This window comes from Lathamus discolor, chromosome 1, assembly GCF_037157495.1.
Source record: "Lathamus discolor isolate bLatDis1 chromosome 1, bLatDis1.hap1, whole genome shotgun sequence".
Classification (NCBI taxonomy): domain Eukaryota; kingdom Metazoa; phylum Chordata; class Aves; order Psittaciformes; family Psittacidae; genus Lathamus; species Lathamus discolor.
The window spans coordinates 42,524,380-42,547,443 of record NC_088884.1 but is presented as its reverse complement, the minus strand read 5'-3'; the positions used below and the strand labels follow the sequence as shown (position 1 = coordinate 42,547,443).

The 23,064-nt window shown below is 36.8% G+C and overlaps 1 protein-coding gene across 2 annotated transcripts in view; it reads right to left on the bottom strand.

The window, feature by feature from the left end:
• Window positions 1-23,064, bottom strand: part of NAV3 (neuron navigator 3) — a 265,118-nt gene that overhangs the window by 164,325 nt on the left and 77,729 nt on the right. The gene's annotated exons all lie outside the window — the stretch shown is intronic.

The window sequence follows — 23,064 nt, the reverse complement described above, 5'->3', positions numbered from 1 at the left end:
ATTTAATATTTATGCTTCTAGAAAGATTGTTTGCTTTGTGAAGGGGGCAGTGCTGACTTATGTTGGTGATTTAGAAGAAATCTACAGTTACCACAGAGAGCTTTAGGTAAGAGAAGAACATGTAACCTGAATGTAGATCAATGAAAGGATAAAACTCCTGTCTCTAAAATGAGTAATCACTGACTTCTTTCATGCGTCTGTTTTTGATAGATTTAGGAGACAGGATGTTCCAAAAGGTTCTCTTGAGTCATCATTCCTAGCTGGTTCCCCCAGTCCTGCCAGGATCTATGAGGGAAATTGCTATAAATGTAAAATCCTTTAGCTAACAACTTTTGTCTATAAATATGCTGCTATGAAAACAGAAAAATTATGTATAAAGAGATGTCCCATCTCAGGTGCTTTCAACAGACTTGATCTTAAGATATATTTTTTATGTTGATGGATTTTTTTCAAGGCAATTAGGACAACAAAAATAAAACAGAAAGTTTAACAATACATTTTAGATACCTATTTTTATTGGAGGACATAAAAAAAAAAAATTACTATTCAACACCAAAAACATAAGCCTGCAGTAGATCAAGTCCATGCAGTTAATTTTATTTGAATGTTTACACATTTTACAATACCTCAACAGTTTTCAACTATCAAAAAAAATGAGGGGTAAATTCATTCCCTGAATAAAAGCTATTTGATCCTTGGCAGTACTTTTTCTTTTCCAGGAGAAAAGTCTTTCCTTATTGCTATTTTTCTATGACTGTAGTTCTGCCATTATTCTCAGAAAATGGCATTAGCAAAAAAGAATATACATATTTTTATTACTGACCCTGGAAGTCTGTTACAAGCTCACACAGACTGTCTTGATCCACAGGGATTACTTATATAAATACCTGCAAAATGTTTAGATATGTGCTTTTTAAGGACAATAAATGCCACAGCATTAGTAAATACATCTTTAAAAAGCCTTTTCAAACATATTCTACCACGTATAGGGAATGATAAATAATCTCTCTACTGAATCAAGTAAAAAAACCCCAAGAAACTCCCCCCAAAAACCAATAAAAAGACCCAAACCAACCCCCAAACTAACTAAAGTTTCTCCAAAACTGAAATTCACCCTGAAGCTTTCATAAATCTGTTTGGTGGGTGTCACCAACTTGCACAGCTGAGAATGTGGAATAAACATTATAAAATCAATGGGGTTACTCCAACTGTGACCCATTACAGAAATCCAGAATTGGACTGCAATCCAGGCACTGACTGTAATCTTAAATGTTTATGCAGTTTTACACCATGAAAAAAACCCAAATTAACTAGGTCATTTCATAAGCTGTAGAGACATGATACAGCTAAGTCAGTTGCAAGTTGTCTGTAGCTAAAAATAGGAAGATCTGGTTCTTCCTCACCTCCTCTTCCTCCCAGGTGTGGGGCCCTGCTGCTGCCGCTGCCTCTGCTGGGCTTCAGCACTTCTCTGAGCACCCCGGGAGCTGACTCCGTGCAGAAAACTCAGCCAGCAAAAAAGGCAAATGTATTTTAGTCTCTCCAGTTTGCCATGCAGTCAGATAAGCACAGGAGTCAGCAGAGGGGAGGGCATGTCCCAGCCTGAGTAAGGCATGGTTTGGGAGATGAAAAGGGAAGTGGGAAGGAGGGACAGGCAGATGGTGCCACTCCTAATGACAGCAGCAAAGCACTGGGCTGGCTCAACCCTGACCTTCAACTACACCCCTGAATGAGTCCTGAAAATAATGCACATGATGAGAATATTTCTACTCGACCTTTAAACAGTGTCAGCTACACAAGAAAAACAATTTGAATGGAAATTTTCCTGTCCTGAAGAATTTAAGAGAACTGAAGATTTGTTGGGTATTAGCTGTATAACTGAGTGCATCTGAACTTTCAAATCAACCATAATGCAGAATCAACTACTTCTTGGGAAATCAACTACTTCTTGGGAAATTTTGCTCTACAAGAAAGTAGTGGAAGTCAAATAAAAAGGAAAAAAAATAAAAAAGGGAAAAAAATAAAGAAAGGAAAATTGTCTGTAGCACCCGTCTTTAAATAACTGAAATGGTACTTCCTAGCAGACCTCCTAGTGTAACCAAGATATTTTTCATAATGGGCATGTGTCCTCTGCAGCAGTTCAGAACACCTAACTAATTAGAAAACATTTAAGCCAGAATGTGCTGTGAAAACATCTCAGTATCTACCTGCAATACTGAATATTTAGTAAATAGTAAGCCTCACACATTAAACCTTAAGATACATTTAAGGTGAAAAATATCCTATAGAAATGTCACCTGGTTACATGTCTACTTCTACAGTCTGTCTCTTTGAAGTCACCTCTTGAACTCTCAGACAAAACTAGTCATTACTATTAATACAAATGACTCAATATATTTCAGAACTACAAAGCAAATTCTGTTTTGCTACAAAGTTCACCAACAGAACTGTAATGTAAGTCCTGTGTCCAAAGTCATCCCTCTTGGTGGTGGTGTATGAATCAATAGTAGTGGCCAACTTTCAGACAATAGACTGTGGTTGCACTGTTAGCCTTATAATAAAGTCTTGTTTTGACTTGTGAATTGAGCAAGTTTGGTGTGGCAACTCACAGGCACATAATACATGGAAAATGTCAGAAAATAACTCTTACAGTCAGATTTCTGATAATAAGTGCTGTTACTACTTACTCTGAGGAACTGTTAGGAGATTCAATGAGACATGCGTTAATACATTCTTGCGTTATTTTCACTTTATTTCCTCTCCAGTCTAGAAAACATTAGCCTTAAAGTTGTCCCATTTTGAAGCTTTCAGCATGTTTTTAAACATTGCTTTAATTACCTACTTCTTGCCTTGGCAAACCACAGTTACTCTTTGAACTCAAACCCTAGCAGACCCAAACACTTTTTATTCAAACTTACTAACAGATGAGAGTAATTTTGCAATTACAAAAGTTCTGAGAGAATTCAAGCAGCTTCCACTCCTCAATACTGTTTCAATCAAGAGTGGTATGAATCCCTGAAGTCCATGTTTATTTAAGTAGTTAGTGGTGGGCTTATTAAACGCTAGGGTAAACTCTTCCTAGAGCTGACAGTGCATATATAGAACTCTACCTGCTTAAATATCAAGGGCTGAACATTTTGCAGTGTAAACTTAACATAGGCAACAAAGTTTGTATCTTATATATGCCTACAATTTGGCAGTGAATTTTGCTTGCAAAAAGTACCAGTTTATAACAGAGATAATGCTCATCAGTATCACAAATAGTATCGTCAGAATTAAAAAGTGATGTAGTAGACAATACAGTTCACTACAGTACATAATTCAGGATGTAGACATTGGATCCGAGTAGTACGTATCGAGATACAGAGAAGTGACTCAAATTTGCAAATTTGCGTGTACAGGTAGATGTTGCCAGATCAGACTATTGCTGAACAATTCTCCATCACTGTCAATCCCCAAATTTCATTGTTCGAGACACATGTCTTACAGTTCGAAAGAGTGGAATTTGAATCTTAAAGCTTAAACCCTACAAATGTGATAAAGAATTAATGATATAATAGACTTGCATTGCCATGGAGATATTTGTCCACTTACCTATTCAATTAACCATGTTGAAAGTAAATCAATACTACATGAGATTGCTTTCAGAGGTAACAAAAAATAACTATCTCTGATCATATAATCACTTCTTTATCAAAACTCAAGAATAATTCTGAAATGTAGCTACAGCATCATGAGTACAGATAAACTCAGCTAAGAGTACAATCATTTAGGAATTCAGATTTGTGGGCATCATCAGGTAGATAACACCATTTGATGCTTTTTAAATTAAACTTACTATGTTACACTTCCAATATATTAAGCTTCTTTCATAAATAAGATCCTTTTAATACTGTTCATGCACACAGCGGTATGAAAAAAGTATCTGAAACATTTATACCGTAAATATTAGTGAGGCCCAAGATATTTCTGTACTCACATTTTAAGGGGTTATAGTCCAAATGATAGTGTACAAATAAGCAGAAATATCACAACCCTGACACTATTAATAAATTACATGGCATACGAAAAAGGTACATTGCAAATCTGCAGTAACATTTTACATTGCGTAGTTGTGGATAATCTGCTTTTGACTGGAAGCTATTTGAAATTTTACTGACAGAAATAAATCACTAAACCAGACTGTGGGACTTGCATATAGATAAAAAGTAGTACTTAATACCCAGCAGTTACCAGACTTACAGGAAGAGTTCATTTGTGGGATTGTACTCACCAGTGACTCCACATATAGAATATGTCTATTTATTATAATTATTTTTTCTGTTACCAAGATTGGCTTTCATCTTTTTTTCTGGCACACAACACTTTCTTCACTTCCAAACATAAATTTAATTGTGGGATACTCAGAAGACAAGTAATGATGACTAATACAGCAGTATGTTTTTCTGCATTTATAAGAAGCTCTGAAAAATATCATGGTTTGTCTAACTCTCTCTTGTTAAGTTTACGGCAATATAGTTTACAAGCACAGACAGACACATACATATTAGTTGTTATTTGTATATTTTAATATGGATTTCTCCTCCTGAAGAATGGGGCACTTTATAAATATAACACCATATTATTAGAGAGTGTTTCTATACACATAGATGCTCTTCAAATACTCGATTATTTTGGCAGCAAAAGTAAAACAGCAATTTCTGTTAGCTCTTCATTCAGTGCTATCTCCCACAGCTCTGTGTGTGTTTTGACATTCTGATACATGACCCTAAGCCCCAGATAAAATCTGGCAAAGGATTTGCTCTGTAGAAGTTTTCTAATGTTCCTGACGGCTGATTAGGGACACTCATGGAAATAGTCTGCCACAGAAACCCAGAGAGTCAAATATATATTCACCTTCCAGAACACAGAAACTCCATGAAACTCTTCAGTATTTGCTGATTTTTTCCAATACTAATATTAAATAGCATTTCTTTGAGATTAGTATTATGGCATGAGACATTATGTGTCACAACTGTATTCGAAACAAACTTTATCAGCAAGATTTCTTCCTAAACTTCTCAAGAGTATTGATCTGAATTGAGAGACTTGTGTTTGACTCTTTCTTTCCCATGATTATTTATCATTAATAAAATTTGTGGAGGTCAATGTATTTAAAAGAATGCAGAATTAAAAAATAATTTCTTGTTACACAGCTCATCCTCATTCAAGTTCCGTAGCACTAGTAGAACCAAAAATCAAGTTAGAATACAATTCAGGCCTTACAGGTAGCACCCCAGACTACAAATATTCACAACACACATGCTGCATAAAATAAATAAAATGAAAAACGGAAGAGCAGGTAATATTTTTTTGTTTGACTTTCATATGGACCGAGCATGGAAGGAGATGCACTAGTGTTTTGAATTCTGGCTACTCTATTAGCAGAAGATGAAGTGCTAGTGATTGGTCTTAATTGCAGGCTCTGAAAAGATGACAGATTCAGGCAAGCAACCGTGATACCTTCCTGTGTGGATAGAAGCATTTTTGGTGCAGATGAGCTGGTGAGAGAATGAAACTCTCCATAGTAGACTTAGTTATATAGAATGCTCTGAAGAAACTGGAAAATATTTCAAGGGGAGCATTCCTAAACTCTGATCTTCCCTTGCTTAATAGAGAACAGTATGAGAACTGGTCATGTATACTCTCACAGATACCTGTTCAAACGTCACACATACACATTGCCTAAAAGGTCTAACATTTTCTGCCAAATGTATAGTCTTCCACAACTTGCTATGCCTAAAGCTGCTCTCAGAAACTGAGGACAAGTTTATTTCACTTTCTGTTCTTAATTGACTCATCCATTGCACACATTGTGACTTGTTGACAACTCACTTGTGGTGTGGGAAACACCCAAATTTTTGGTTTGACTTGTAACTTTGTTCCTTATGTTTTTTCTTCCCAGCTGGTTTCACTAGTTTGTATTCCTGTTTTGTTTCTCCTTAAAGCAAAGGGCTAGAAAGCTGTAAGTTAAAGATGTAAAGAGGACGTGCTTGCAATTCTATACTGACATATGCTTTTTCCCTCAGTTTTATCATTATGATTAGTTAACAAAGCCAGACTTTATAAACCAGCCAGGTGGACAATCACCTTTTTTTACTATGTACAGATTAGTCACAGGTCCAATACTTTTTCACCAAAAAAATAGAATCAAACAACATGACAGTTTTCTCAATTTCAAACAAGTGATATCTGAGTACACTGCCTGCTATTCTACTTACTGTCACACTTGCTTTGTACATACCTATATGTACTATGATTTTGTAAGGCTTCATATTGGACACAAACACCCATTAGCTGGCTTATACCAAGAATGTTCAACTGAAGTCAAAAGCACCCTTCCAGATTAAAATTGGTACACCAAAATGGATTACCCAGTCCAACGTCTTTGTCCCCCTGACTATCCATACTTCAAATGCCAAACTTTCAGCACTTTGTGAATCTAGGTGATTCTTAAATGATCACTGAAGCAATATTCAGTAATGAGAACCGCCTGGTCTTCACTTGAAAACAGATGTTTGGCACATCTGAAGGTCTGCTCATGTCTTTAGAAAAAAATTACAAAGATCAATCAAAGATAAAATCAAAATATAGAAAAAACCTTAATTGTACATATTCTGTGGTGCTGAATGTATTTAATCTATAAAAAGTTATTATAAAAAGTTGTTATAACATGGTAAGACTTATGTTAATTGTTTTAAAAAGTATCAATCAGTAACCTCAATCATTATAAGAAACACCTACTATGCCATGCACCCCATTTGATCTGACATTGTTACTGTTTTATCTGCTTTCCGTGAAGAGATGACATGAAATTTTACTTACAAAATTGTTGTAATATTTTCACTAGATTGTATTGCTGTATTTTTCCACAATAGCTGATTCCTAGGTATTCCAAAAGGGATGATCCTGCTGCAGAAAATATCTTCCCCCCCCCCTCAAATTTATCTGTACCCTAACTACAATAAAGGAGTAGAATTAAAGACTTTCAAAGGGAACAATGTGAAATAAATTCCTATGGACTTATTTTACAAGTATTATAATTGAACAATAACAAGCAAACTGGTTTCTTAATTATATTGCACAGGTTATACTAGTTTAACACATCTGAAAGAAAACCATCTCTTTTCTTGTCTCCCACATTTTTAAAGTTGCTTATTAACATATATATGTGTTCATACTAAATTACTACTAAAAGCTTTTTATTACTGTGCCAGACTGTCTGAAAGTCCTTATATTTCCATCAAGATTCCCTGTGAAGAAACTGTACATAGTATTACTATGCAATAAAAAATATTTTTACCACTACTACTACTACTACCAGTTAATAAGGACATTTATTAAGAGCACAGAATACATTCAATTCTTAAAAAACCCTGAAGTAAATGTAATGGGAAAAAATGTGGCTCAGACTAATGCAAAAGTCAGTGACCCAAGTAAGGAACTTCTTAAAGTTTCACATCTATATTCTCTGGGCAAGATGCTGTTAAGGCAGGCAGCACGTTGCACTGCTCCCTTAACCAAAGGCTATGGAGACTGGATGAAATTTGCCATGACTTCTCAGTTCACCTTGTGGAAATGGATTGAAGAAAAGGAAAACTGGGAGATAAACAAACTTACCAGTAAAACCTGCAAAAGCACAAAGAACAGCAGAAACTTAAAAATCATATTATTTCTGTTCGGATAATTTATTTCCCACAAGCTCTGAACATGACAGTTTATTGCAGTAATTTTCTGTAGCTATACTGGAAGGCAATGTCAAGTTTCCATGGCCAGTGTAGCTGTGAAAACCCACCCAGCTGAAACAGGTGTTAGCAGTCCTGCTGGGAGATACTACGTGTGTTCTGCTCACTTGCTGTTGCACATGGCCTGTTACCTCACCCAGATGCAAGGCACATTCCATTTTTCTATGGAAATTATAATGCATTTCAGGGTGTTAAGCAGAATACATTGACATGCACACACATTCAGCTTAGCTTTTTTCTAACTAACTCCTCATTACTTGTACAGTTTAAGTAGCATTCAATAAAAATATCAGTGAACCATTTAACATCAGCCCAACAAACTGTTCCAAACTAAGCATTGACTTTGCAATAAGAGACCACATATGCAAATTAAAAACTGATTTACTGGAGGCATTTGGGGAGAATTTTACCTTAGAGGATAATAACTACTGGTATGTAGAAGGCCTCCCAGGCAAAATTTTTTAGGAAATGATGCTGGAGTTATTTAATTATTAGTGGGTTTTTTTGAGGAAAAGATGATGGTGTTATTTAAAACTGAAATACCTTCTACTTCCTTTTCCAGCAGATATTAAGGAACATGCACATCAAATTCTTCCAACATGTAGTCCAAACACGAAATATGACCAGTAAACCCAGAAATGTGAAAACAAATTAACTTCTCAAATACTTGGAGAATTCAAGAGACATATGTACTGACCTGCTGATAAAAGAATGTATGAAGTCACTGTTGAGGTCAGAGTAAGAGCTGGGGTGTGTATTGTTTTTAAGAAAGTTTTACAGTGGGAAATGGATCCCTTTTGGCATGTATTATTGTCAGTCCTGTCAGGAACATGAATGTGACAATTGGTGTTGCAGGTCTTTCACCTAGTCCCTGACCTGGTGCTTGGAAAGCTTGGGGTGGATATGAGATAATCTCTGTAATGTCAAATAGAATTTGTTTGGTGGCTTTTTTTTTTTTTTTTTCTGTTTGTACACATCAACAAGTTAATGAACAATTCAATTATTCTAAACAAAACCATTAATCATGATCATAATTTTTAGATGGCCAAGCAGATCATTATGAACATCTGCAGGTCATTTCACATACAAAACAAAATCCATAAGCACCAAAAACCCCACATAAGAATGCAAAATTTTACTTTTTTCACCTAGACCATCATGTGATCTTCTTCTCTTGTCTTCCTTTCTACACACTCTTCTTTCTATGTCTTGTCAGCATTTGCTCTACCCGTTTCTACACAGCAGTCTACAGCAGACATTGCAAAGCACAAAATACAACAACGGTAATTTCTGAAGTGCTTTTGTGTTGCTGCAATAGAAATTGCAAGAAGAAAGTGTTGGATTTATGACTGGAATATATAGTGCTGAATTTGTTCTTAGAATAGACTCCTGGGTTTGTATTTAGAAAAATGTGGAAGTATATCAGTATCTTGCATTAATTTCTTAGAAAGCTAAAATAAGACTCCGCAGCAGCATGGATCAACAGCAAAGACTAGGCAAAAATTCTCTTCTAGAGTCTCAAAGTAACCCCCTGCCCTTCATCTCCACAAACCAGTGACCACCACCACCACTGTGAAAGAGCTCTACACATGCACTAAGAACAGAAAATTGAAGATAAATATTACCTGGGGATGATGGGGTTTAAGGCAATAATAAAAGGAACTCTGTTTAAATGGTGTTTTTTTAAAGCAATGCATCACTTCAGTGAGCCTGCCTACAATTTTTTTTTAGTTATGTAACTCTTCTGAGCCAGCAAGGTACCAAATGTCTAAACATTTATGGAATTTGGCAACTTCTGAAAATTGGAGGGCAATGTGAAAACACACACTTCTTTAAAAAAGAGGAGTTTCTCTCCATTCGGTCAAAAGAGAGTGTACAACAGAGTGTTCATTTACTAGGTTTAATTAAACCTTTTAAAGCATTCCAGTTCTCTCCTTCACCACTGCACCATTTAGTACACAGCAATTTCATTTTGCTCATCAAAACCAGCAGCTTTTAGAAATAAGGGCAATTACAACAGGTGATCCTTTAAAAGAGAAGTAGACAGGTAAACAATGAGGCATTTCACAGCATCTCTTGAGCTTTGCAAATGGAATCCATCCAGATGCACTTTATGTTTTTTTAACCCTCCCTCTTGACTACACCAGAAGTCTCAATGCTACTGCTTGCACAGGAGAGACACTGAAAATTCGCTCCTATCCTTCTAGCCTTTTTATTTTTCATATATTCAGATGTCTTTTTAATTAGTTATATTTTGTATATTACCCTGAAAAATATTTATAGAACATTGACCTCATCAGAAGAAAAGTGATAAAAATACTTGTTATTAGCAACCTCTAAAAGTACAGCCCAGAGATTTCTTTAGATCTAAAGTTATATGGCTGGTGCTCCAGCTGGAACATAGGAAGAGAAATGCAGGAGAGAACATAAATCACTGTTTTTCCTTTAAGTTTAGTTTTTGCGTTACTGACTCAAAGTGACCTAAGCCCTACAGAAAAAGATTCAAAAGAAACAAAATAGATGTTGAATTGATGTTACAGGTGATTAAAACTACTCAAATTAAATGAGAGATCTTTAAAAGCCATAGCTATAATATGAAAGGCTCAGATTCAGGCTTTCACTTTTGCTAATGTACTTGATCATTATATTTTACACCTTGTTTAGCATAATATAAAAGAAAATATTAGGTCATGCTGTATATGTTCTCATACAATGCCTGTAAATGTCCTTTCACAGTTACCTACCTCTTTGCTATGTGCTCACAAACATGGGAATATTTTTCCACATTTTCACAAGATCTGGTGTCTAGATTTGGAATCACAGAAGGCAACGGGATATCTGCTTTTAGGCTCAATATGGACAGGATTTTTTTTCTTGACCTCTTAGCCAAATGTAATAGAAACATCAGAAGTGCTTGAGCCTATAAAATGAGGCCTTAACAAGCACTTATTGCTTGTTGTCACTTCAGTTGTAGCCAATGAAGTGTGAAGTGTAGGAGGAAGCAACTTTTTAAATAGCTATCCAAGTGTTTTCAAGTTCCAAAATACAGCCAGTATTACTTGATAAATAAGCATTCACTGGGCTTTGGAGGGAGGAAATACAGTAATTTATATGATGCAATGATATAAATCTTTTGAAACTGTTTATGCTAAGAAATCCAAACAGAAGCCTTATATATACGAGAACTGTGAAGACACCATTGCACATATGTTTACTGTGGAGTGCTATTGCTAATCTGTCCATGAACTAACAGTTTTTACAAAAGACCTCAAACCTAAATTTGAATTATTATTGGGAGGAATTAGAAAATCTGTGACAGGCCCAACAGCCCACACGACTGGGATGCTGGTTAGCTAGTTATGTGCAGCTAGAATACACAAAACTGTAGCTATCTAACTTCGTGAACTGTTATTTATTTCACATGCAAACAGGACTCAGCTCTCCAGTGTAGAAACCATTGGGACAGAGAAAATTCCTGTGGCATTTTTTCCCTAGAGGGAAATGTCATTGGTATGCTCCCATCGTAATTCCAAAGAAACTCTGAAGAATCAAGAGGTATGAATAATTCAAACAAGGGTCCAATTAGCTGACAATACAAGCCTAAACAAAGCATATTCTAATTATTATGGAATTAAAGACTGCCAAAAGCTACAAGCTAAAATACAAACATATTTCCATTTCAGGAAGACTGTTCATATTCAGCTTTTAGTACTACACAGGTTTGATGCTGATCGGGATGCCACCTCAAAGAATTGCTAAAAACTGCACAGGTAAACAAATGCTTTAAGTTCCTATAAACTCTTCAAAAAGCAAAAATTGATTTGTGATCTGTTTGTGAGATGGAATATAATCAAGTCCTAACAAAACAAAAAAGTATCTTGGATTGACTTTGAAACTGTACTCTGCCCAGACGAATTCATATCCAGACACTGGGCCAACTGAAAATAAGTATAGCTCTGATTTATGTCATATGATCATCTGTTGATCATATGGTCAACAGACTCCTCAGACTAGAAGTGTTTTAAATAATTCCTGCATATCACAAAGCTGCCAAATAGATTAATGTATTTATATTATTTATATCTGCTGAAACAAAAATGGTTGTGCTGTACTCTAATGATCTGCATACGAAGTTTCAGGTCACAGGAGATTTAAACAGACAAGGTATATGAAAAAAAAAGAAGATTGTGTTAATATTTTAATTAACCAGATCAAAAGCCTTTACATGAAAAAGGATTAGTTAATGCTGTTGAAATAAGCAGTCTTTGTGACAACTTGCCTGTTCTGCTGCTAGCTGAAGCCAATTTACCTATGTATACCTCAATAGTATTGCCCATAATAGGGTCACCAGCTATAACAGAGTCTACATCTAGAGTTAACATCAGAATTTAAGTCCAGCTCAGTGTTGCTAAAATCTGTTGTAATACAGAATTTCAGCTGCCTAATGGCACCTCATGCCATTCCAGATAGGTCGGATCCGTGGAGTCCTGACAACAGGAGCAGGTTGGCATAGCAGTAATTGCAATTAATGAAAAAACATGACTACTGTACACATAGTCCCATGGCTATCTGCATGACTGTAAGAGATCCAAATTTTTTTCTGAGAAATACAGCATAATTAATTTTGACATTTCATGGAATAAACCATGACCACAATAGTAGTGTATAAATGAACATTGAAAGAGCAAGCAAAGAAGTACCCTCTAATCCCCCTAATAGAATAACTTTAGGTATTTGGGAAAGAGGAGGAGAATGAATAAAAAAAATTGCCAAGGTTAATTGTTCTTACTAAGTCACCTCTCACATTGTCATTCTCAGAGGGAATATTGACCTGAGGGACCACTGCTCTGATGCAGCAGTGTGAGCTCATTTACACGTGCCAGCAAAAGGGCATTGAGGAGAGGCTGCAGGTGGATTTGCAACAGGATTCAAAGAGGAGTTTGTTCTGTATGGATAATTACTGCCAAATAAAAGTGGAAGGCTAGATGGATTAATCTGCATAAAAGTCAAGGAATTCCAAAATGGTGAGTCTGTAAAAGACATTGTAAAATCAACCAGATTTGGCTTTCTTTCCCTGAAATAGGCTAGGACTTAGCTGCAGCAGATGTAGGCAACTACTGTTCCAGCAAAGATCAAGGGCAGAACGGGAAAACACATCCAGATTGTCATAGTTGTTTCAGTATGCACCTACTGTCTGTTCTTTCCCTTCATTTTCTAACTGTATATATTCTGGAAGTAATGTAATATTGCTGACAAAAAATCTTTCTCTAACATCAAATTTTTGGCATTTTACTTTCCAGTAGGAGAGCAGGGGGAGGTTGTCAAATCTTTTTTAATGAGCTGAACAATTACAAATGTAGAAGGACAGTATGGTTTTTATTACAGTGTTTGTTTGCAATTAACACACTGCATCATTGGAACATTCTGTGTTACTTTATTATCCTCCTGTCTTGTCAGCCTCTTTGCTATAAGGCCAAGCTTTGAAATACTTAGTACGTATAGCCACTAAAAGATGATTCAGTGACAAGGACTGTCACCTAAGCATAATGTACCACATAATGCCTCCAAAAGCTTGGCAATTTGTTGGACAGTGTTAATTTTAAGCATATGTAAGTGCTTAACCATTACAAGAAGCATGAGGTCTTTCCTCCCTTCTGCAGCTGAATTCACAATGCAAAACCCTGTTCCACCCTAACATTGCTAGTTACAATCCTTTTCTTTTTCCACTAATTACAACGGAAGCCACAGCTTGTTGCTTTCTGGCACCCTCTACTGCTTTACACATTACATCACAGACAGCATTTTATGGACAGTTACACGGTTCCTGTATCTCTATTAAAACATCTTCCCAATAGTTGGATTTTCCAGCCCAAAGAAAGATGACAGTAGCTCTGTCAACTCTGTAGAAGAGTGGCAATCTCTAACTTACAGAAATACAGAAAATACAATGATTTTTCAAAGCTCCCGAATAACAAAGCTCCCACAAAACTTCATTGACAAAGGAGAGGCAGAATGAATTACTTAAATGCCTTTCAAAGAGAATAAAATCACTGGGGTTCATCAGAACTCCACACAGTACTTCACATGGATGCATATCCATATGTGTGTGTTACACACTGAAACACAGGTCCACACTGTTTCTTGGTAGTCTTGCATGTTACTGAAGCTGCAGAATTCACTCCCCATTGTCAAGCCAGATAGGCAGGGGCAGGTTATTTTAGGAGGAAGAATAAGTGAGAGATAATGGGACTGCAGTGTTAAGAAATGTTCCTCTCTGAGGAAATTCAAGACTTCACAGACATGGAGCAATAACCTTTCTTAACTAACATATAGCACACAAAATTATAAAGACAGTCTGATCAGAAGTATTGTAAAGGGAGTGGTTAGAAAGTCTTTAAATAGAAGTCCTCAACTATAACCATAAGAGAATGGGCATTTTGCCACAGTTCCAAAATAATCAGACATTTGATAAAAATCTATAAAAGATGACAAATTCTCAAAATTACCAAAAAGCCTTGTTTGGATATACTGTAAAATAAAACCACTTCAGAGATGTTGTTTATTTTCTTGTTCAGCTTAACTATGCATTTTTGCTGTTCAGCTAAACATCACGCACTTTCTTCTCTATTTTTAAATCCCTTGAACATTCTAGACATTCCTAGTATTTATAACAGGCTCTCCCTATAGAAGATGATAAAAATACATCATCATGAACACACATATTTACTGTAATCCTGCTGCTGCTATCCGGGGAAAAGAAGTATTAATGGCTATAACCAACAGGTGCTTTCTAAAATGCGTGTCATAGTCAATTTGTGTGTATATATTTTAACTTCATGTTCATGTTACAAATTTCCAGGGAATTTCTACTAATGGAGGTTTCAAGGTCATTTATTCATCATCTCTTTGTCTAAGCAACTGTATCACAATTATATATTTGATCAATTCCAAAACTCCAGGGAAAAAGAAAACCCCCAAAAATTGAAGAGCACAGAAAGCTAACTACAGATGGGGGGAAAATTAATCTCTGTATATCCTCCCAATACAATTTAAATCAAGTTTCTAATCCAATGACATTCCTGATAAACACAGTTGAGGGATGGGAGAAGACATGGGTGAGATAGGCATGCATCAGTTGCATGGAGGTATTGGAATATTCCAGATACAGATTAAAGGGAGGGGGAGTTCAAGGAATTGCTGAGGACGTGCAGGAGTGTGGGGAGGAGGTATGAAGGAAAACAGTTGATTTTAAGGAACAAAAAGATCTCTATGAGTTCAGCAATCTTGGTCTACAAAAGCAAAATGTGCATAAACTTAATTCCAGCCCTAATCAAGCAACCCTAAATAAGCAATCCAACCCCAACCTAACATGTCAGTATGTTTCATGGATACCACCACACTACAAGTGCTTCTTATGACACAATTATTTCATTAATATCTAGATGAGTTATTCTCATGTGATTCCACACATTATTATGACTGGGAATTTGTAGGCCTAAACAAAAAAGATAATAGCTACATACAATTTCTATTTAACGAATAATGTTCTCCCAGCCTAGTAAAATAATACCCATGATGTGTTCCCGTGGCATTTTCTTTTATGACTTCAGACAGTTAAATGTGAGTGACTCAGGGGAATATGCATCTCAGTGCCTGATGAGAGTGAGTAACTCTGAGTTGTTCTGTGAAGAGGAATTGTCATAAATCCTGTGGTTCTTTTAATGTTCTCAGATCTTCTCTGGATATAAAGAGAACTACTTGTTTCAGTGTAGAATAAAGAGGTCTAACAAAAAGCCAAACCAGAATCAAATCATATCAAAAGAAGTGATGATTTGGTTGCCTTCTGCCTTTCCTTTCCAAGCCTGAACATCCTTAGGCAGGATGGATGAAGCATCCCATTCATTATGCTCTACTTGTTCTGACACTTGCAGCAGTTCTCACATCCTTTCCTTAGCTTCCTCTTTCCTCACAATAAAAACATGCCTGGTCTCCCACAAAACTGTTACTCTGCTTGTCTGTCCAGCTCTCACCCCATCTGTATTTTCTCTTCCATTTCTAGAGATTTTATAAATTTCAGAGTCTGTTCACAAAAGCAGAAGAAATTCCTCCTCTGCCTGTTCCACACTAAACCAACTTCCCCTCATCTTATTCAAACTACGTTAATAATATTAAAAATCTTTCAGCAAAACTTGGAACCAGAATTCCAACATCTTCATCCTTGAATGTCAACCACCTTTAACATTAACATCTTTAACCTTACCCTTACAGAAATTCTATCCTCTTTCCTTTCTTTATTCTTTCCATTCATATTGCCACAATTATTCACATAATGTATCCTTTAATGGACCTTCATTTGCCCTTTTATTTTATCATCTGGGGTACCACCTCTATTTTTGAAACTCTGATTTTCATTTTTACTCTAGTTGTTAATTTCATCTGCAAACAAAAAATAAACTTCATTTTCTACACTGATGAAGGAAATGTTGCTTTCTGTAACCATTCAATTTGCCTTACCTATTCATATTTTTACACTGTAGATATTCCTATGTGCATTGCTGTTAACCAGAAAAGTTTTCAATTCTGTGGCACACAGGATTACCCAGAAAAGCCATGGGCCCTCACTAAGGTACATACAATTTTACTAAAAGGGTTTGTTGATGTCTAAAACAGAGAGGGAGAGTCCAGTCCTGAAGGTCAGCTGCTAAAATTTTGTCCTGCACTTATCATTTATGATTCAAGAATTTGAAAGGGTTTATTTCACCCTCCAAAATGTTTAGTTCCCTGAGCAAATTAAAAGCACTCAGGTATAACCTGAAGCTCAGTACACTGGTTCAACACAGTGGACACTTCCCCACACACAGAAGAGGGCTTAATACAGATTCCTGCTGCCATCCACATTATTTCTAGGTGGCGACTTCATGTGTAGAAGGCTAGATACTAATTTCTCAGTACTCTGAGCTCCAGGACATGACATATGAACTGTATACCACAGGATTTCTCAGATGGCAGGTATAAGCTTTAAGGCTCTATAAACCTCGAGCAGAGCTAAACAAAAATGCATCCTAGTAGTTACACTCCTATCACCAACCAACGAAATATGGGGGAACTCAGTGAGACAGTCAGGTTGAACACCCAGTGAATGCCAAGCAAATCTAAAGCCATCTCATAGACTGCATACTCTACAGTGGATTGCAAGTGGCTGGATGCGTCAGACATGTCCAAGAAGGTCTTCCCTGGAACAGCTGAGGACAGTGTCCTGGGTTCAGCAGTAGCAGTCATTTTTCTCCTTCTTAGTAGCGGGTGCAGTGATGTGGTTTTGACTTTCAGCCTGGGAACAGCGCTGATGACGCTGTTATAATGTTTTTAGTTGTTGCTCAGTAATGTTTACTCTGACCAAGGACTTCGTGAGTCTCATGCTCTGCCAGGGAGGAGGGGAAGCCGGGAGGAAGCAGAGACAGGACACCTAACCCAAACTAGCCAAAGAGGTATTCCATACCACAGCACGTCATTTCCTTCGTAGATAAGTATCTGCTTAGATCCTTTCAGAATGGAGCTATATCAGCTTAGCTTGTTTCATTCTAGAGGTGCCACTGCTGCAAGGTAGGAGAGAATAAACCATGAAACGAAAGAAGTATGTGTCATCAATGTGGCTCCAATGTTTTTTTCTTTACTCACACTTCACTCCAAAGAAAGAATTCCACGAGGCTTTACTCTGCCAAGCCACAAAAACTGGATTCAGAAATGCAGAATTAGCTGGTAAGTAAATCCCTGGGGTGGAGAGACACCAAAGAACATACAAACTCTTCATTACCATGACAAATTCATCCCAGGGAATGGGGAGCATGATACTTCTGCCACCACTTACAAAGTCCAAGGAAGAGTTGCAATTGTTGGGACCTGGGTAATGTGCAGGGACAGGCTAAGCTGCACTAATGGCAAAATGTCCTCAAAAACCTCCCCTCTGGATAATACCCTGGCTTGAGGCTGCACAAAGGTACTGACAATATGCACAGTTATGAAGAGCAACTAGGAGCCATTTGATCTATTTTTTTGTCAAAATTGGCTTCATCAATGGGAACGAAAATCCAAGTGTGGATTTCTAAGTAAGGCAGAGCAGGGTCTCCTCCAAGAGGAAACAGGTTTCCAAGATAAGAGGGTCTTTTACTTTACCTGAGCAAGCCCATAAGAGAAAGTTCTGTCGTAAGACAAGCATGGCTGACTGCTTATCTCCAGTGTGACCAGTTCTTTTATAACACACCTGGCAGACAGGGAGACTTGCAGAGCAGAGGGGAATTTTAAGATGACATTGGAAAATCCCATGCTAAGTCTAAACAAGAAGGCAAAGCATATGGCATTCCATCTGTATTGCAGAATCTAGAAGAAATCATGCTTACCAGCCTTCTCACAGCTGTACACATGTTGTGTACAAAAGGTAAAGGCCCCTACGTGCTGTTTTTGATATTGTACATTGAACACTTCCCTGGCAGATAAAATTATGTATGGTCAATGATCTGGATTACAAAAATCCACAGTACAGGTATAGAGTCATTGGAGGGAGAATCTTGTTTTCTTTCTCTGTTCCAGATCAGAATGATGCCATTGAAATAAAAATTATCTTTCTCACTAGTTGCCAATGCGAGCAAAACTCTTAATCTTCCTCTGATCCTTTCCACACAATCCACACTTGGGCATGTTCTTCAAGGCCTCCCTCAAACACCCACACACAAGCTATGACTGTCTTGCAGATACTTTCTATGTAGCACAGCTAAAATCTTAGCTTTCCTATCTATAGACACAGGGAATGTCTCACAGGAGCTCAAATTTTAATTACTACCAATTTTTTCTTGCTGTAAACCTGCCATCCTTCTCTAAAAGTACTTTCATTTTTTCCCCCTTAAAGCTACTCCATTACTTAATCCCAGATACCTCTTAGCTACCACAGAGGACAGGGAAATGAGTTTCTTACTCTGTCCTGCCCATATTGTGAGAAGCCATTCCTTTTGACTACATTTTTAACGGAGATTTGTAACTACTCTATTTTGGCTGGTTTCTCTTGTCCTATCTCTTACACAAACTGCATCTTCACCTAAACAGAGTGATATACACTTCAGGCTACTAATTTAATTTTGGAAAACTAAATATGTAAGCATACACCATGGAAATGAGACTACTGTCTCGTGTTCTGTTCATTTAAGCACACCAAACCTGCACAGCTGACAAAACAAGACTCTCATTCCCTTGTATTTTCATGCAACTCTCATAGAAATTAAGAATGCTTTTGTGCATATGTGTACTGGCATAGACTGTTCTCATGGGAAATAGCAAGAGCTAATTATAAGGAAGAAAAAACAGCTAATAAGCGAACATCCATCTCTGAAGGAAAAATCAACTTGAAAAGCAATATACCAAAGATTTCTGGCAACTCTGAATTTATTTTACTATTTCTGCAGCTAAAAAACTGTAGACTGCATGAGGAAAGAATAGAAACATTAGTTTTGTAAAATTCTCTAGGGACAATACTGCAAAAGTCACCATAAAAAGATCGTCAGTCCAGCGCTTTTTGATTCTCTTGCATTTTCCCTCAGTACCCCAGGATGGATTAAATTTGATGCTCTGCATGCTTACTATATGGTTGGTATGATCTGTTTAGAGCCAAAACACTGGAGATCTTCCAGTACATTTTTAATATGTTCAGGAGGACAAAAAATTTTTATTCTTTATCTTTGGACCATTAAAGAAAATGTTCATAACATGTTCTCTACCCAGGACACTATCCTTTTTTTTCCTAATGATGGGGAACTTATAACAGAAATTAAACAAACAAATGGCTTAAAGAAGCAGAAATGAATTGACTTTTGGTTGAAATCAAAAGGTAAACCTTTGAAAGACCATTATCTTCTAAATAAAGATGATTCATACAAGGAAAAAATAGACATGAATGTGGTATTATTTTCCATTGAAGGGATTGAAAGAGATGATTTTAAAAAGAGCTGTAGTGTCATATTCCTTCTTGAATGCATGGTTGTAAAGAACAAAATAGGCAAGATAAGCAGAACAGTCTCTATGACACTGTAGACAGAGAATGTATGTTATAATCCCTAGAAGTATTCAGGGCCAGATTTGATTGCACTTTAAGCAACCTGGTCTAGTGGAAGGCGTCCCTGCCTGTGGCAGATGGGGCGGAAGTAATCTTGCAGGTCACTTCCAACCCAAACGCTTCTATGATGATTCTATGATAATACACAGAGTTTAACATCCTTATTGTATTTATCAAAACCATTTGTAAGAAATACCCAAATCTTTTTACCACAGTAGATTTACACAGCAAACAAGCAAATCTTGTCAATTCTCTAGCAAGTTTCATTTATTCAAAGTTTATGAGATTTCTATATGAAATAATTTATTCCCTTGTACATCTCAGGTTCTCAGATTCTGTGTGTGATATCGAATGTGTGAGCATAATGACAGCCATGCGGATCCTGGTAAAGCTAACTATGCAGAAACTGGATGCTGCTAAGGTTCACAGGTTTTAATTTTTAAGAACTTGGGCCTGTGGAGCCAATTCAACTTGTCTGCAAGTATTTTACATTTCATTGCCAGGATAAGCATAGAGTGCAAGACACTGCAATAGACTTGACTTAACTAAAAAAAGAAGCATTTTATACATATTTAAAATAAGTATTTTAAGATGTTTACAAATTAAAGTAACAGTTGAATTGAGATGCCTTAAAAATAATTTGAAAGGTGAAGCCATTGGCAAGAGGAAAGCCAAATGGTGTGTGGAACAGAATTTGGGAATATTAGTAGTGATTAATTATGAATTGATATCAATATTATCTACAGAGGATATAAAGTGTTTCCAGAAGCAGACAATCCATGTCAGTGCTTTCTAGCTTCTTTTAAGCTTCCCTCAGGAGAAGGCTATCAAATGACAGATGAATACAGAAAACATTTTTCCTTAATTGCAAGTTATGAGAGCAAGGATCATGAAAACATATGTGAAAAAAAGAGCGTGGTGGGATTTTTGAGATTTATTAACTAAAAACATTAAAATGAAAGCTGTAAGTGAATGGCTAACAAACATTTCATACGAATATCATGACTGTTGCTGCTCTGATGGCTGATGTTCTGACAAATCCCAACAGGATATATTGGTACATACTGGCATATATCAAACATGTAAACTAGCTTTGACTTCTGCCACATTATTTTTCTGCACATTACAAACACCCAAGAGTCCAATGCTACAAGGAGAACTGCCCTATCATTAACTGAGTAGGCTAATAAAATTAAGCACTGCCAAGGGAAATTCCTTGAAAAGGCAATAAGATGGTGTCTTCATCCATGTTAGATTAATGCACAACCCAAAGGAAACAAATGGAGAGCAGACTCAAAACTTGGGGTCTCTAAGATGTTCTGAGAGGAATGCTGACAAATTTGAACTACTTCAGTACATTTTAGATTTCTTAGCTCAGTCAAATAAATCAGCAGTATAAAACTGGTATGTAAAAAGGCAGGGAAAAATCCTGATCAGACTGTAGAGATAAAACAACGCAGTAAAGAGACTGAATCAAAGAAAGATAAATAAATAAATATATCTATCAAGTTAAAGTGGCTAAATGTGACACCTTACCACTGTGCAAACACTGATATGTGACTGTGTACAGGAGCTTTTGAAGTACAAGGTTTGAGCCTCAGAGCACCTGAGACATATTCTTTGGCCTGGCTGAGCTGAGAGATGGGCTTATGGAAGGAGCTGCCGAGAGATTCCCACATGCTGCAGCACGGGCATGCACTGACCATGCTTCCCCCATAACTGCAGCAGAGCTAGACATGAAATCCAGAATCCCTATGCCACATAAAGATTTATCTGTAAACAGGGAACATACCCACCCAATTGTCGCTTTGGAGATGCAAAGCTGGAGTGAATAGTTCTCTCTGCAGCTCAGATTTCTCTCAGGGAAATGAAGCTCAATAGACATCAGACTGGTGGGTCCCTAAGCAATCCTAGATGGTCTCTAACCAGTTACATAACCTTGGGAAATCATATCAGTTTTCTGTGCTTTTGCCTCTTCTTGTTTGTCTTGTCTGTCCGGAATGGCAGGTTTTAATGTGATTAAAGTAGAGAGTGATTATCTCTTGATCTGTGTGTGTAATATTAAGAGTTCTGTGTTGGAGTTCCCAGCGTTCTCAGCTGGGACCACTAGGTGCTGCTGTAATATGAGTAATTAAAATAATAACTATTATTAAGGAAATTGCATATGTTCTTACTATAAACTGCTTCAAAAAGTTTGAAAGCCAGAGAAAAAACTAGGAATAAGTCTGCGCATTATTTGAAAAGTAAGAATAGAAAAATACAATTACTGACTTCACTGATACTCAACTTTTTTTTTTTTACCCTTTACATCTTTACAGAAAAAACAGCTGCAAATGCCTTCCCCCTATAAAAAATGCAGTGAAAAATCTCTTTTTTTCCCCCTATTCCATTTCCATTTTTAAGCCTAGCTTCAGCAGTTTGCTATTATGCAAGCTCATCCAAATCATTATATTCCAAAATCCTTGCCAGCTACACAGTCGTGCACCTTATTCATGTACTATTTGGATGTGATCAGAAAGGCAAAGTCCTCAGCATGGGGGAGCATGACTTGTATTGCAAATGATTCAGTAAATGCATGGTGATGTTACTGAGGCTCAGACTTCGTACCTGTCAGTTCTACAGCCTTCTAAGGAGGCTTTATCTTATTAAATGTCGTTGACTAGCCATAAACACAGTAAAAGATTAATAAGACTGCATATGAATCACAGTCACAAAATGCTTCTTGCCTGAGAGTATTAAAATGTCTTTAAGCAGCTGCCAGCTATAGCTCAGAGAGCTATATGACTAAAGTGCTATTTCTGAAAGCCTTGGAGTCAGTGCATCTAACTGGACGTTACAGTGGACAATCCAAAAGGCTATTTATATTCAAAAATAATTTGGCAAGTCTTGCTCATCAAACCAGTTTTCCAGACACAAAGACTCCACTTGAAAATTTGTGCTTGGATTTACTGCTCTTAAAAAGGAAGTTAAATGAAGTTATCTGGATCATCAGAAGAACAGGTCTGCTGAGGCAGTTCTAGATTAATTAGAAGTGACAAAGTTTTGCTGCTGAGTTACCTCAAGATTCAAAGTTAGTGAGCACAGAAATGAAGTGACAAATACTAAGCAAATGTGCTAAAAAAATTACTAGGAACACTATATGAGAATTAGGACTTTATGGTAAACGTAGGACAGACTATTCACAGT